General features: G+C 43.6%; 1 long non-coding RNA gene across 2 annotated transcripts; it reads left to right on the forward strand.

Annotated features, from left to right (window-relative positions):
• The first annotated feature begins 1,703 nt into the window (after positions 1 to 1,703).
• LOC121405225 lies at positions 1,704 to 14,377 on the forward strand. 2 transcript variants are annotated; one of them, XR_005968425.1, is made up of 3 exons: positions 1,704 to 1,891; positions 2,046 to 2,148; positions 14,064 to 14,377. It is a non-coding gene; the product is annotated as an uncharacterized LOC121405225 (long non-coding RNA). The 2 variants fall into 2 exon arrangements; XR_005968426.1 differs by having other exon boundaries at positions 1,748 to 1,763.
• Positions 14,378 to 14,496: the final 119 nt, after the last annotated feature.

Raw genomic sequence — 14,496 nt, forward strand, 5'->3', positions numbered from 1 at the left:
TATCAAGTGGCAGACAGCAAACAGGCAAGCGGCAAGCGGGCATACGGCAGGTACCCGAGGCGGCAGCTACGATGTTGCTGCTGGTAACGGAATACGGCGGATGCAACTTCATCGCGCAGACAACCTGTTTAACAGCTAATTTAAACAGATTTACGACTCTGCAATTACAAACTTCAGCTGCAAGACTGTCGCCTGCCCCTGGTGCATTGTGCGGGGGTTAGCGTCAAGGCCGCCAGCAAAGCCTTGGTGCAGCAGCAGCAGCAGCAGCGCTGCGGCTCTTGTTACGTTACGCAGCAACGAAGCACACGGCTCAAGGTGCAAGATGAGCCTCAAAGTTGCGAGCTGCCACGCGGTGCAGCAGCTTCAATTCGATCCGAGTCCTGCTTAAAGTAGCGTCTCTCTCTCTCTGGCTGCTAATTGCAGACATGCAATCCCAGACAGAACATTTGCTCGCATGTCATGCATCGCATTTAATGTTGGCAATCCTTTGCCTTGGGTCAAGTTCCTCCATCGTGAACATCTTTATTCAATCTGGGAATTGTAGCTTCACTTTCTGTCTCTATTTGTCTACCGAATGGAGATCATCTTAATCTATTCACCAATTCACATTCATCTCTTTTGCAGCCATCCTTCCCATGGGAGAGAGTACACATAAAATACTCGAGTACTCGTACCGTAGTAATGCCTGTAAAACAACTCCGTGGGATCGCTCTCCTTTGTTCTACATTTTTTTACATGAATTCTATAAATCTGAATTGCCATTTATCCTGTCCAATCCATCAATTTTATGTTTGTATATCGTCTTTCTATATCATCTGTGCACTTATCTTGGGGCTTTTATTTTTAAAATCTATTTTGCATATACATATGTATATTATGGCATCTTACGCGTCTGTGCTTCTTTGTCCTTCTTTTAATCATATAATATTTAAATAATATTTATCTATTGCTAGTCAGGATAATATTCAATCTATTCCATGTATCTGCTGCTCATTATATTTCTGCCGTGTGGGCCACCAATCAAATGCGCGTGGCTCCCATCAATCCTATCTGTCAGCTGAATCTGGTCCAGCTTCTGCTTCCGAGTATTTGTGTCTGTAGCAGCTGGAATTCGGAGGCTGTTGCATCAGCCACCCACCCACACAAGACCTCTTTGGTGAGACGAGCAAAGCTCTGGATGCGAAAGCTTCCATTCAGCCAAAGCTTCGCTCGGATACGACGCTTCCCCAGCTGCTGCCTCATCTGCGGGCTGACAGCCAGCCAGCTGCCAGGCCTCTACTTTTTGCCACCACTCCACTCCGCTCGAGTCAGACTGGGGGGCTGGGCACTGGCACTGGCACTGGCACCAGGCACCAGGCACCAGGCACTAGGCACTTCCTTCGTCTGCGTTTTCGGCATGCACTTGTGGCGCTTTCCCCTGGCACCCCAGCGTTCGGAACGGCTCTCACCTTGGCACACTTCGGGAGGCAGGCACTCGGTCGGGACCGCGACCGGACCGGACCGGGTTCGGGTTTTAGTTCAGTTGAGTTTCGGTAACGGTATCGGCTTCCGTCCCGATTTCGGTTGAGTTTCGTTTCGGTTTTAACGCACGGGGCACCGAGCACCGAGCGTCGAGCGTCGAGCGCCGAGCGCATGCATCAAGTGTAACATTTGTTCAGTTTCAGTTTTTCCCGGGAACTCGACGCAGCGTGTTGTCTTGGCACCGCTAAGCCAGCGCCAAAGCCAGAGCCAGAGCCACAGCCACAGTCAGAGCCAGAGCAACAGTCAGAGTCAAAGTTAAAACCAAGCGCCACAGCCAAGGAGCCAGCCCAATAGCATACAGACGGAGCGGAGCGGAGCGCCTCAACAGCCAGAGCCGAGCTCAGCCGCAGATATTCTTCTGCATCTTCTGGTTCCTGCAACACAGAATTCTTTGCCGTTTTTTTTTGTTGTTGTTGTTGTTTGGAGATCAACAGAAACAACTTTTGTTTTGTGTGTTTTTGTGAGTGAAACTAATTAAGAGTATTTTTTTGTTTGTTTTATTGTAAATTAACCGAAAACTAAAGCAAGCCAAGCAAATCGAAAGGAAACGGAATCCGAATCAGAACTCAACACAATTGATTGGAAATTCGGTTGCACGCCCCCACACGCACAGCACCCAAAAAACAGGTAGAAATATTTTTCAATTATCTATTAATTGCTTTAGAAATTGTAATCGGAATTCGTGGATTATTGCAATTTGGAGTGTTAATCGAATGAATGGAATGCCGCATTGTTGTGTGGCAGGCAGCCAGTCAACAGTCAGTGCCCAGGAATAAGTGTGTAATTTGATTGCAATAAATAAATGTGCCAAACTGTGTGAAATGTGTGACGAATGTGAACATTGAAGGAAAAGTTTTGGGTTGGAAATTCGCACGAGTTTTAGACTCCAGCCCGTCCCGCCTCCAGTCAGGCATATCGCTCAGCTACCGCAACATCCATCGATCCGGCAACGATAATTCATTTGTAATCTACATTGATCATAAATAAACTCATCGCTTGTCATAATTAATTCAATGAAATTCTCTCCCTCTCTCGCTCACTGTCTCTCGCTGTCTCGCTGTCTCTGTGATATTATATCGTAAATTATGTGGCGGAATGGTGCTATGCAGCAGCGGGAAATCGAAGGCACTGCTCAGGTGTGTGTGTGTGTGTGTGGTGTGTGTGGTGTGTATCCATCTAGGGGACAGTGCGCCTACAATGCGTTGGACATTTTTGTGTGCACAATTTTGTTCGATTTTTGTTCGATGAATGCTCTTTTGTCCGGCCCGGCCCTTGCAGGGTGCATGCATAATCACAGAAAGAAGCAATTCTTAACGCTGCAGAGTCGATGGATAGATTGTCTGTCTGTCTATCTGCTCGCCATTCGGTATGAATAAAGAAGAGCGTATGAGTATCATATAGACATGTGTGGTTGCAGCAGCAAAAACTCTCTGAGGCATCCCCACGTTCAACTATTATATCCAACGGGGTGTTGAATCTGCAGTGTATCCAAGTGCTCGACCTCTGTGCAGCTAGACAATTTCTACAGTCCACATGGGTGTCTGTCTGTGCGCGATGATTTATTATTATGCCATTATTGGCCGCCTCCTTATCGCACTTGTCCCAGTTGCTTGCTTGCTTGCTTGCTGGGGAGCAGAAATCCCTCTCTCTCTCTGTTCTTTTTTTTTTTTTTTTGTCATCTTTGGGCATTGCTCATCGGGCACGGGTATATATATACATATATATTTCGATATAGTAGTCACCCTGTGGCTGTGTGTTTAATTCATTAACTGAGTAATCGCAATCGATAATGCGATAAAATATTTATACTACCGCCAGATAACCCGCTCTGTATCTGTATCTCATCTGGTGTCGGCTGTCGGCTGTCTGTGTTTGCGTTTCTCCCCCATTGTCAGGGCCAACAAATCGCGATTGGATCTATTACTCATCAATGTCATCATGGTTTTATGTACATCAAATATCTTTCGCTACTGTCCCTGATCACTTCTTTGGGGATCCTGAATGCTCACTGGCGCAGCTAGAGCTATCTGGAGGGAGCTGCTAGCCACTGAAGTGGAAGTCGTCACTGTAAGCTACCGTCGACTGAGAAGTGATGATATATATTTTGTTTGGCCTGAGAGCCATGAAGGCAGATCGGTTAATGGCTTCCTTTATGGCGCTTCCCAGGAGGTGTGGCTTACGCTGCTCCAGCTGCCTTTGCTTTTTGCTATTTTAATGGCCTTTTGTCTTAGACACACACACACACACATAAATTCCTTTTCGGCTGCCATTAAACCAGCTCAATCAGAAAGGGGAGAGACACACTCAGCAGGCGCAACATACATAGGTGGAGTGTGGAGTGGAGTGTGGAGTGGAGTGTGGAGTGTGGAGTCTGGAGTGGAGTCTGGAGTGAATTGAACCGAAAAGATGTAGAAGGGACTCTTAGCCTCAGCCTGGCCAAGTGCTTATCCGGCTGGTGTCTGTCGTGCAGATTGACTTTCAGTCAGACAGATGCCTCCCCTTCCCACCCCCCCTCATCAGACACGAGTCATTTCCAGTGCCAATCAGCAAATGATCGAAACAGAGTCACAGAGGGCAGACCTCGCACTCGCATCGAGTGGCGGAGTCTCAATTATAATTATGTGTCAGTTTAGGTTAGTTATTCCCATTCGCTGGCTTCCAAATTATTTAATTATCTATTTCCGAGTATTTCGCTGGAAATTTTTAATGGGAATTCCAACTAAATAAATTGAATGGAAAATATTCTGTGGCTGCCACGGAATTCTCAATAAATGAATTTATAAATGGCAAATGGGAAAATATTTAACAATTGTGGCAGTTGTGACAGATAGAGAGAGAGACAGGGAGTCTGTGGATTTTCTTGGAATTTATGGTAACATTTCGTGCGGAATCGGCGATGCTCTTTCCTGGAATTGTTATATTAATTTTAAATAGGGGAATAAATAAATGAACAAAGGTATAAAAAACTATTAAATAAATGCCATAATTATTGAAAGCCTCTGCAGCAGCCCCATGCAGCAGCAGCAGCTCCTAGGAACTGATGGCTCCAGTGGCAATCGAATGCCGATAGTCCAACACTGTGGAACACTAATTGAAATGGCAGCCATGGGACACCAGAGCGCAGAAAAGTCGGATGCCTGGGTGATTCTTTGAGGGTTTTGTCGACTGAGAAACAGGACCAGGGCCAGTCAGAGTCAGAGGCAGCAACAAGTCAGAGGCCTTCGCGCTGCGGGGACAGTTCATTAGGGGATACAATTTAAGTCAACACACGCACACGAAACTAGTGGAAATTGTCTCATTAGTACGAGCACGCACACACATCGAAAGGGCAGAACAGAACCAGACCCAGACCTAGAGCCAGACCCAGACCCAACCAGACCAGACCAGGTCATAATTTCCCACCAAGACTTGCTGTCTATAAAAATCCTCACAAATTGTCGCTGTCGTTGTCGCCTGTCGTTGTCATTGTTGCCGTAGCTCTCCTCTTCGTGGCTGCTATTGTCTCTGTTTCTGTCTCTGCTGTCTGTGCTGTCTGTTCCGTACTGCTGCGTTGAGGCCAGTAATCGGCGGAATCTGTTGCAGGCATCAAGATGAAGCTGAACAGCGAGGAAAAGTTGCGCGAAAAGAAACGGAAACTAGAGCGAAAAACGTGGCGAAAAGCAAGTTTCCTGCACGGTGGGTTGGATCTTTACAAAAACAAATAAAACAACAACAACAAAAAAAGATAACAAAAATAAAAGAACAAATTTAAGTGAATATTAAATGGGGCAAAAGAGTGGAACGAGGGCTAACGATATAAAAATTACACAAGTTGCAAGTCCAATATTAATAATAATAGTCAAGGTAATATTACAATACAGTCAGTCGTTGAGCAGTATAATAATAATTATAATAATCTTTATTATTATTATTATAAAGAAATTACCAGCAATTACAAAGTGCGGAAAATTATTAAATTTGTGTTAGGCAATAGCTGCAATAGCTTTCTGCTTAAATTCTATGTTGTAATAAGTTTATAATAATTTTATCATTTTCTGTGCAAAGAAAAAAATAAATCCAGAAATTAGAAACAAAAGAGGAAGAGCTATAATAATTATAATTTGTTTAAATTTATTTATGCGTATATGTACATATGTATGTATGTACTTTAAACTGAAGCGGGTACTTTCTGTTGTGTTATAGGCTAAAAAATATTTATTTTTCTTGATTTAATTTGTGTCGGAGTTTGTCAAAGTTTCGCTCAAAATAATAAATAAATAATAATAGCAAGATCAGTGGAATAAGTATAAATACATACATACATACATACATATGTTTGCACCTATTCCTTTATTTAAGGCAATGTTCAATCCGATTAGCTCGACTTCTCGGACTTCTCGGACTATGCTTCATTTTGTTGATTTTTTTGGTTTAAGCCTAAAAGTTGAAAATTCAATTTGTCGCGTTAATTCCTTTTGCCAGCTACTCCTGCCCCACTGCACTATGGGGAAAATTCCAATTTTTCGGGTATTAATTAATAACTTTTAAACTAAGCAAGATTTTTCGATGCGGTTTTTTGATTTATGTTATGTACACCCCTAGAAACATTTTTGAAAAGTAGGCGTGTTACCGCCCACAAATTTAAAAAAAAATAATTTTTTTTTTATAATATTAAAAATTGGAATATTTTTATTAATATTTATTGACTATAATACTCCTTTATACATAAAAATAAAGTTTTACTTTTGGAAAAACTTAATTTTAATGAAATTCAGGAGCTAAAGAAACAATAGTTAATATTAATAGAATTTTTTTTAGTTTTTTCTTAATTAAACTTCGAAATCCTCAAAAGTTGGATATGGGCCTTAAATTTCACATAATAAGAGGATTTAAAAATCGATGGGAAGGAAAAGGCCTTTATGCTTGCTGCTTGAATCAACAAAGAGACATTGCTCTTGAGTTTTTGATAGAGCTGCTGCTTGTTTTTTTAGCTCCTACCCCTTTAACAAGTAAGCCAACTTTGGATGACCAATTTGTCGATTATTGTTCCTATTCGAGTCGCTTTTGTATAATTTTGTTGTGCTCATTAACCAGTTTTAATGATTTTTTCAAAATATTTTTTGTTCCGCCTGCTTTTTTTCCATTTTGCATTCTAGTTTCGGCACACAATTTGACTTTTACTCTTTAAATATAGCACATGTTTTAAAACATGATTGTTTTTATTAACTCTATTCAAAAAAAATCCAGAATCGCATTTTCTTGATTGCATTTGCCTTTTTCCTTGCGCCATACTTCAAACAGCTGCGCGTTTGAAAACTCGAAGTCCGCTGCAAAAAATTAATTTGCGCAGATAGTGCGCAAAAGTGTGCATTTAGACAAACTGCCTTTAAATCAAAATTATTACGCTACGTACAATTAGACGTACACTTGTCAACCCTAATTCTTTTTTTATATGTCTCCACGAACTTGAAATATATTTCCAAAAAATGTGCTTTGAGAACGTTTCCTACTTTTACAAAATATTAATAGAACACGCACAACAACAAAGTATGAGTACAACCATTACATAGTTAAAACCCGTGTGATTGCTATCCTTTTTAAATTTTACAAAAAGAATGTTTCGCGTTTGAATAGTGGCATTTTGAAAACAGGCTGCAAAAATATTGCAATCTTAAAGCAAGTGCTTTTCTACAGCAACAGCTGACTTTAACAGCTGTTAGACTTAACAGTGCTATGTTATATAACATTTTTGGTATTGGACTTTAAAGTTTGAAGTTTTCTTAATATGTTACCAAAAAAAAAAAACCAATTTTAATACTTTGAGAAAATGACTAAATACCCGAAAAATGGGAATTTTCCCCATAGTGCACTGTGGCAAGCAACAAGCGCCACACATGGCCCTGTCTGATAACAAAGTGTGTGTCTGTAACTGTAACTGTGTGTGTGTGTGTGTGTGTGTGTGTGTTTGTGCTGGGATCTGTCTTTGCGTGTAGGTGCCGGCATGTCATTTGGCTGTTCGGGTCATTGGCTCCTCTGCGACGCTCCGCTGCTCTCCATCTTCAGCGCCCATCGTCACTGCCAGAGCTCTGCTCTGCTCCGGACTCACGAGCTCTGGAGCTGTAGCTGTAGCCATCAGCTAGCTCGATTCTTGTTGCCACTGATAAGCATTAACAGTAGTTGTTGCTGTTGCCCGTTTGCCCGTTTGGCTGTTTGCCTGTTGACAGTGCGGGTGCCTCGTTTTGGCCGTGGCTGGTGGTACGCATGTATGGGTGCGGCATGGCCCTGGCCATGAGTATGTGTGTGTGTGAAATTTCTGTAATGCCTGCGGCGGCAACAGAAACAGAAAGGAGATGCGATGCGATGCGGAGACTCATAGTCGCCTTCTACGTCTACCGCCCCTCCCCACCCTTAACCACTGCCCTGTTGATGGGTCTGGGGGCTGGGGGCTGGTGGCTGAAAAGGTTCTACATAGATGTGTGTATGTTTAAATTGCCTTTTTCGTGTCATTCCTGACACAGACACAAATTTGTGCCTACATAAATGATAAATATGCATGCCCCCAGTTCTCAGTCGCACTCCCACTCGCCCCCCTGTCTCCATCTCTGTCCCACTGGGTGTGTGTGTGTGTGTGAGTGTGTGTGTGTGTGTGTGGGGCATGGGGCTTTGTTATTTTCCACTGCCTTGACGCACTGTTCTGACTGCTCTTATCTGCTGCTCATTCTAAGCAAAACCGACACAAAATGGCATTTATAATTACTTGAGCCCTCGTTTTGCTGCGGTTTTGCGATAAAGCCGATCCCCACCATAACCCCCCCATAACCCTTAAACCCCAGAACCTTATCCCCTAGCCCCCTGCCACCCACGCCAACAACAACTTTGCGACTGTGACATATCAAAGTGTGTCGCCTGCCGCTCATAAATATTCAAATCAATTTAGTTTCAACAAAAAGTTTCCACAACGATGATGGGGCACTTGAACGCGTTACGGGGGGCTGGTGTGGGGCGGGACAGTGTCATTGGCCTACTCTCTCTTTAAACTGAATCTATATTTATCGCTTCACTCATAAATTCAGTTTGATTGCGGACTGTGGTGAGTCGTCTAAGTCTTTGTGCAAGGTGACAGAAAAGTTAATGCCACATGAATGAATGAATGAATGAATGGATGAATGGGTGGGAAAATGGTTTTGGTTTTTGGGACTGGAAATAAAATTGAAGCGGAATAAAATTTGAGATCATCTTGAGATCATTTCTTCTTGCTCGACAGATTCCCCTGGGAATGCCCTGATAAGTGTGCTATGAAATCTGTTTGATTTATCAGTTGGGTTTCCTTCCCACAAATATTCAATTATGTGACTGTCTGCCATCCCTTTTGATGCCAGTGAATATGCCAATCGATTCGTTACGTTTTTTAAGGAATTCATCGCCTTTTTATGTCCCACTTTTCAGTATTTCCCATGGCATATGACTGCAAACAATTAGCAAAATAATTGGCTACCCTTCCCCAATTACAACGATCACTAATTTCTCTGGATTGGAATTAGCCTCAAGCCCCCCCGCTCCACCGCTCAACAAATTCTATCTAATCCAGAATTGGATTTCTGCATCGTTTATAGAGAGCAAGGGAGGCATTCATCTCAATATAATTTGTTCATTCTATTTTTAAGCACTTTTGAGTCGATAAACTGAACGGCAGCGAAATTCGAGCAGGCATATCTATTTAGAGGCCTTTCATTCAGGGTTTTCGCCATCCACACGGCTGCATCTGCGAGAGTGTGGCTTTGTTTTGTGATTTATTTGTCTACTTTATTTCCCCCCATGCCACCATGCCACCATTCCCATCCTTTCAGGGCCTCGCAGGGCCATCCCGATGCTGGTTCTTTTGTGACATTTTCATTTCGGCTCGGCTCGCCTCTGCCTCTGCCTCTGCTTTTCACTGCTTTTCTTTGCTAGTCTTGCCTTTTCTTTTCTTGCGCTTTCCCGGGCTCTGATTGTTTATTTGTTTTTCATCAGATTTCCACACTGCCACGGCCAGTGCCACTGCCACTGCCATGGCCACTGCCCCCTCTGTGCCCATGCCACTGATTCATTAGCATTCTACCGCGAGTAAAATAAAAGGAAAAAGGGAAATTTCTGTTGCTGCCCCAAAGGAATTTTGATGTTTATCTTTTGTTTGTTCTCCCTGCTCCTTGTCTGCCTGTTGCTCTATCAATTGCTGCCTCCCCTTTGTTCCACGGACGCGTATTCCGAGTCCGTCTGCCTCTCCTGTCGCCTCCCCCCTGATTACAATCAGCCGCCCCTCGTTATTGCGCGGCCGCTTTGGATTCTCTGCATTTTGGAAATATATATTTGAATCATTTCCATGCCGCAAACCCATCGTCGAATGAATGGCAGTAATTTTCAATTATTTTAGTTTGCGAGAAACTCTGAGATTTCTACCTAAATTTCTCAGCTCTGCACTCTCACATTGCAATGTGAGATTTCTAAATAGTTTCCAAGCATTGAAACCATCAAAGCAGCTCATGTTTAGTTTCAGTTCCCGTGAACTCAATTTTAGTTACAGATTATTCAAGAAAGGAGCTCCCACTTTCATTTCCAGCGAAATCGAATCATTCATCGATGTAGTTTCATATTCCAATTCATTTTTGCACACTTCCAGTTCCAGTTCTAGTGCTGAAAATCCTGGCAGAGAGCTCAGTTCTTTTGGGTGCACTGGGTGGGAGAATTTTTAGACAATTCTAGCGGCAGAGCAGCCATCAAAGGAGCTCAAATTCCGCATGCAGTGCAGATGGGTGCAGTTATTTTTCAAGAGCATTTTTTGCTGCGCACTGGGCGCACATTTTTTCATAGTTTTCCTTCCAGGAAATCTATTGTAGCAACTCTATTTTGTTGGACACGGCGGGGGCGTGTGCTATGCAATGTAAATGTAAAATATTCTGCGCTGAAATCCAGACAACCCACTCACCGCCCAACCAATTATAAAGCACGCGATCTCTGGCAAACGACAAATGCAAAAGTGGGAGGCGGACACGGAAACGGAGGCGAAGATGTAGGAGGTAGCGCTGGGAAATGCATGCAACATTTGCGGCTCTTTTGAAGAGCATCTCAAGCCCTAATGCACTCGGCAACCAGCCAGCCAGCCAGCCCCCCCCCACCCATCCATCCACCCACCTATCCACCTGTTCATAGAAAATCCATGTACATGGGGGAGCTTTATGTTTGTACATAAGTATTTATGCCTTTCAATTTTAGTGCTGCACCTGGTTGAAAGCTGGTTACTGGATGGTGGATGCTGGATGCTGAATGCTCAATGTTGGATGCTTCGAATGCCTGGCAGCACACCCCACCCAACTGCCAGAGTACCAGATGAGCCAATGCATTCAGGGCCGGGCACGAACCTCAGCCACAGCCACAGCCAGAGCCCCACACACTGGCAAACAAATACCAAGTCGCCTTGGGTTGTGGTTGGGGGGAGGGGGGGTGTTTTTGGTGGACTAATCTGGCATCTGGCGCATACAACACAAATTGCAGTTGGCCTTAGAGCCCGAAAAGAAAAGAGAAATTCGACGCTCAAAGCTTTTAATCGGTTTCGGAGTAAGTTCCAGGGTGGGCGGGTCTCCTCCCGGCAGGGCATTGCAAAACACACAGCGATCATTCCTGCGTTAAAGGTGGTAAGAGGCAAGAAGCTGCCTGATCAGAAATCTATGTCTGTAAATACTTTATGGCCACGAAAGAGTAGGCCAAGGAATGGGACTTGTGCTATGTGCTATACTCGAACGATATATTCAATAAAATCTCACTGGCTATATTCATCTGCAGCAGCCAAGCTGTGGTTCTGTAGGCTGTGAGTGAATCAAATAAATTCCGTAAATAAATGTTTTGTTGATATTACAAAATCATGAATGGGTTTTTGGGCATACCCTGCTGATACCCCCTGTTTACTGTTATAACCAAAATAAAGCCATAATTTGTTCCATTGAAGGGGGTTTCATTTAATTTGGATTCGCTTCGTTTAATGTCTGCTACGTTTTCATGATTATTTTTTTCGAAATTTACGTTTTACGATTTCCCTCTGCCGCCGCTGCTGCCGCTGCTGCTGCCACACTCCTTTCATTATTTATTATTATTATTTTATTATCATCGTTCTGTTTATTCATAAATTGCATCGAATGAAAAGTGGAAAATGTGCCAGCTAATAAATGGAATGAGAGCGGATGGCGCGATAAAAGAGACGGGAAGAGTACAAAGCGTACGGGCGCTACGGGAATGGGTGTCACGGAAACTGTATTTATCGTTTTATTATATATTAAATGGGAATTGTTTTCTGTGGACTCTTTGAACTTGCGAGCACCCTTCTGGGCACTGGATGCTCGTCTTTAATTATTTGGGAATTTCCTATATGTATGTACATATCTCCAGTTTTCTCCACTTTTCGTGAGGAATTACAGCAACCAGGACAGACCCTGCCTCTCCCCCTTCCCCCATTGCATGGGCGATTTCGTTGCCGTTCGCAAAAGTTTATGCAAATCAAATTGTTTAAGAGCCATTGAAACGTAAACCATTTTTACCATCGTTTTCAACTTCACATTGGCCGCCCTGCTCTTCCCCTTGTTGCTGAATCTGGCCTGGGGAGCATTGTTTGTTGAGCACTTTGCAGGGATGCGCCGGAATAGAGGCAACACAAGGGCCACAGCACAAAACAGAACAGAACAGAACAAGAAGAAAAGAAAAATAAACAAAACGAAGAGCACCCCCCACAAAAGGCTGACAAATTAATTTAGAGCAGAGAGCTGGGAAAACTAAAGCTTAGAGCCGCAGGCGTTGTAGCCAACCAGAGGCCGCCGCAGCAGCAGTAAAGCAGTAAAGCAGTGGGACCCTAGACAATGCACAGGAAGAGCCGCAGGCAATTCGCTGCTTACCAGGACTCTTCTGCCTGGCAGGACTCCGTCTCTCTGCTGGGCTAATCCATTTATTCGGCTGACTGCAGTCAATATGCCGCAACTCGTTTAACTTGAGCAAATTTCGGGGGCCGCCTAAGCCGCTGCTGCCAAAGTTTCCCTGCCAGTTCGGATCAACTCGCCCTAAGACTCTGTGCACACACACACACACACACAAACAAGTGCACAGATACTCGTACTGGTACACCCATACAGCTGCAAAAGTTTGGCTTGCCTAAGCGCGCTTATCCGACTTCCACGATGTACGTGAAAGAGAAATAGAAGGAAAGTTCTGCAACTCAACTGAATCTCAAATGCTCTCCCAATACCAAAAGACTCTGAACAGATCAATCTGCCGTTAATAAATCGGACAAAACCATTTGAGCACAAAAAACCATTCGAAAAATTTAAGAAATAACTTTGGAATCAGTAATTTAATTTGCATTTTGCATTCTTGGGCTAAGCTATTGCTGGGTGTATGCAACGTATTATGGCCAGGCATAGGATTCGATGGAATACTTTAATAAACCACTACGAAGACTTATCCAACGCTCTCCTACCTGCATGGTGCACATCCTTCATCCTATCAGTCCCTGCAGCAGTCGCTGTGTTTGCAGTCTCCTCTGCTGTAGTTTATCCACTTGTCGACCACAAAGTATGCATAAAGCATTCCCCTTTAATTGAATTGCTCTGAAGTGGGGGGCGTTGATTCCAGTCTGGTTTTCGGTACCGCATCAGCCATTCTCTGAATCAGATCTCAAGTAGGTTTCAAATGATTTCCTTCCTGTGCTGCTACGTCTTCGCTCTGGCTGCTTTTGCTGTTGCTGTTGCTGCTGCTGCTGCTTGTTGCACACTGTGCTAAATACAGTTCAATGTGCCACAATACAAAAGGCGACGGCCCCAGACGAGGGATGTGAGCGAGGCGGAGCAGCAGAGTAAAATATTTGGCATCGATGCAATTACGCCTCTTTTTCATGGCATTTATTTGAATGCTTAAAAGGCGTTTTCGTGTGTCAAAGTAAGGAAATCATTACCAGGATATGTTAAATTTAAGACAACACTTTTAGCAAATTGAATTAACTTCATGAAATGGCGAAGAAGAAGTGGGTCAGGAAAACCCGCGAAATTCATTCTGTTTAATTATCTCCAGCTCTGGCATCTTCACAAAGGTTCAGCTCGTTGGCAGTGTACCCTGTTGGCGGGGAGCCATATCAGGCGATTTGATATGAAGTACATAGCTATTATTTTGTATACTCGTGCTACACCCCTTTAAATTGAACAAAAAATTCCCATTTGCATGCACTGCATTGCCAGCAACTGGAACTGCTTACGACAATTTTGTTACTATGCCAAGCAGTGCGGGAGAGAAAGCGGTTTGCTTTCAGCTTTTCTCTTCCCACATCTTACCCACTTTTTTGTTGCTTAAAGGGTATCCAATGCTGCGTTAGAGGGCAAACTCTTGTTTGTTTTGCACATGTTGTTGTTTTCCCGTTTATTTAGTGAATGGTTTTCGTTTTAATTTTAATTATCAAATGCTGACACGCTGGATAAGCAGGGGTGGTGTGGGGGCACTGAGTGGGGCATTTGTAATTTATGGCTTTGTCTCATCCAAACATTTTCAATTTGCAGGTAAACACGAAAATTGGCGAGGAAAATTATCATCGAGTCACGTAATTAAAACGAAACGTAAGACGAGCAGAAAGAAGAAGGCGAACAGCAACAGGCAAATATTTGCATACCAGTTGAAAAGGGAGAAAGAGAGGGAGCCAAGGAAAACGCTAACGGGGCTAATAATAAACTAAGGCCCAACTACCGCGTTAACGTGGCCATAACCATTGCCCGTTACTGCTACAAATACACTTACACTTACTGCTGATAATAAAACGTCGGAGCGTTGCGTCTCAAGCAGAGGGAAGCAGAGAAAAGCAGAGGCAAGCAGAGGAAAGCAGTGGAAAGCAGGGGAAAGCAGAGCCAAGCACGAATAGTAAGACGAGGAGCGACAACAAAGTTCCTGCTGTTTATGCAAACGTCGACAGCCAGCATAAAGGGACACCAAACAGCG

The sequence above is a fragment of the Drosophila obscura genome, unplaced genomic scaffold, assembly GCF_018151105.1.
Source record: "Drosophila obscura isolate BZ-5 IFL unplaced genomic scaffold, ASM1815110v1 contig_84, whole genome shotgun sequence".
In the NCBI taxonomy this organism is placed as follows: domain Eukaryota; kingdom Metazoa; phylum Arthropoda; class Insecta; order Diptera; family Drosophilidae; genus Drosophila; species Drosophila obscura.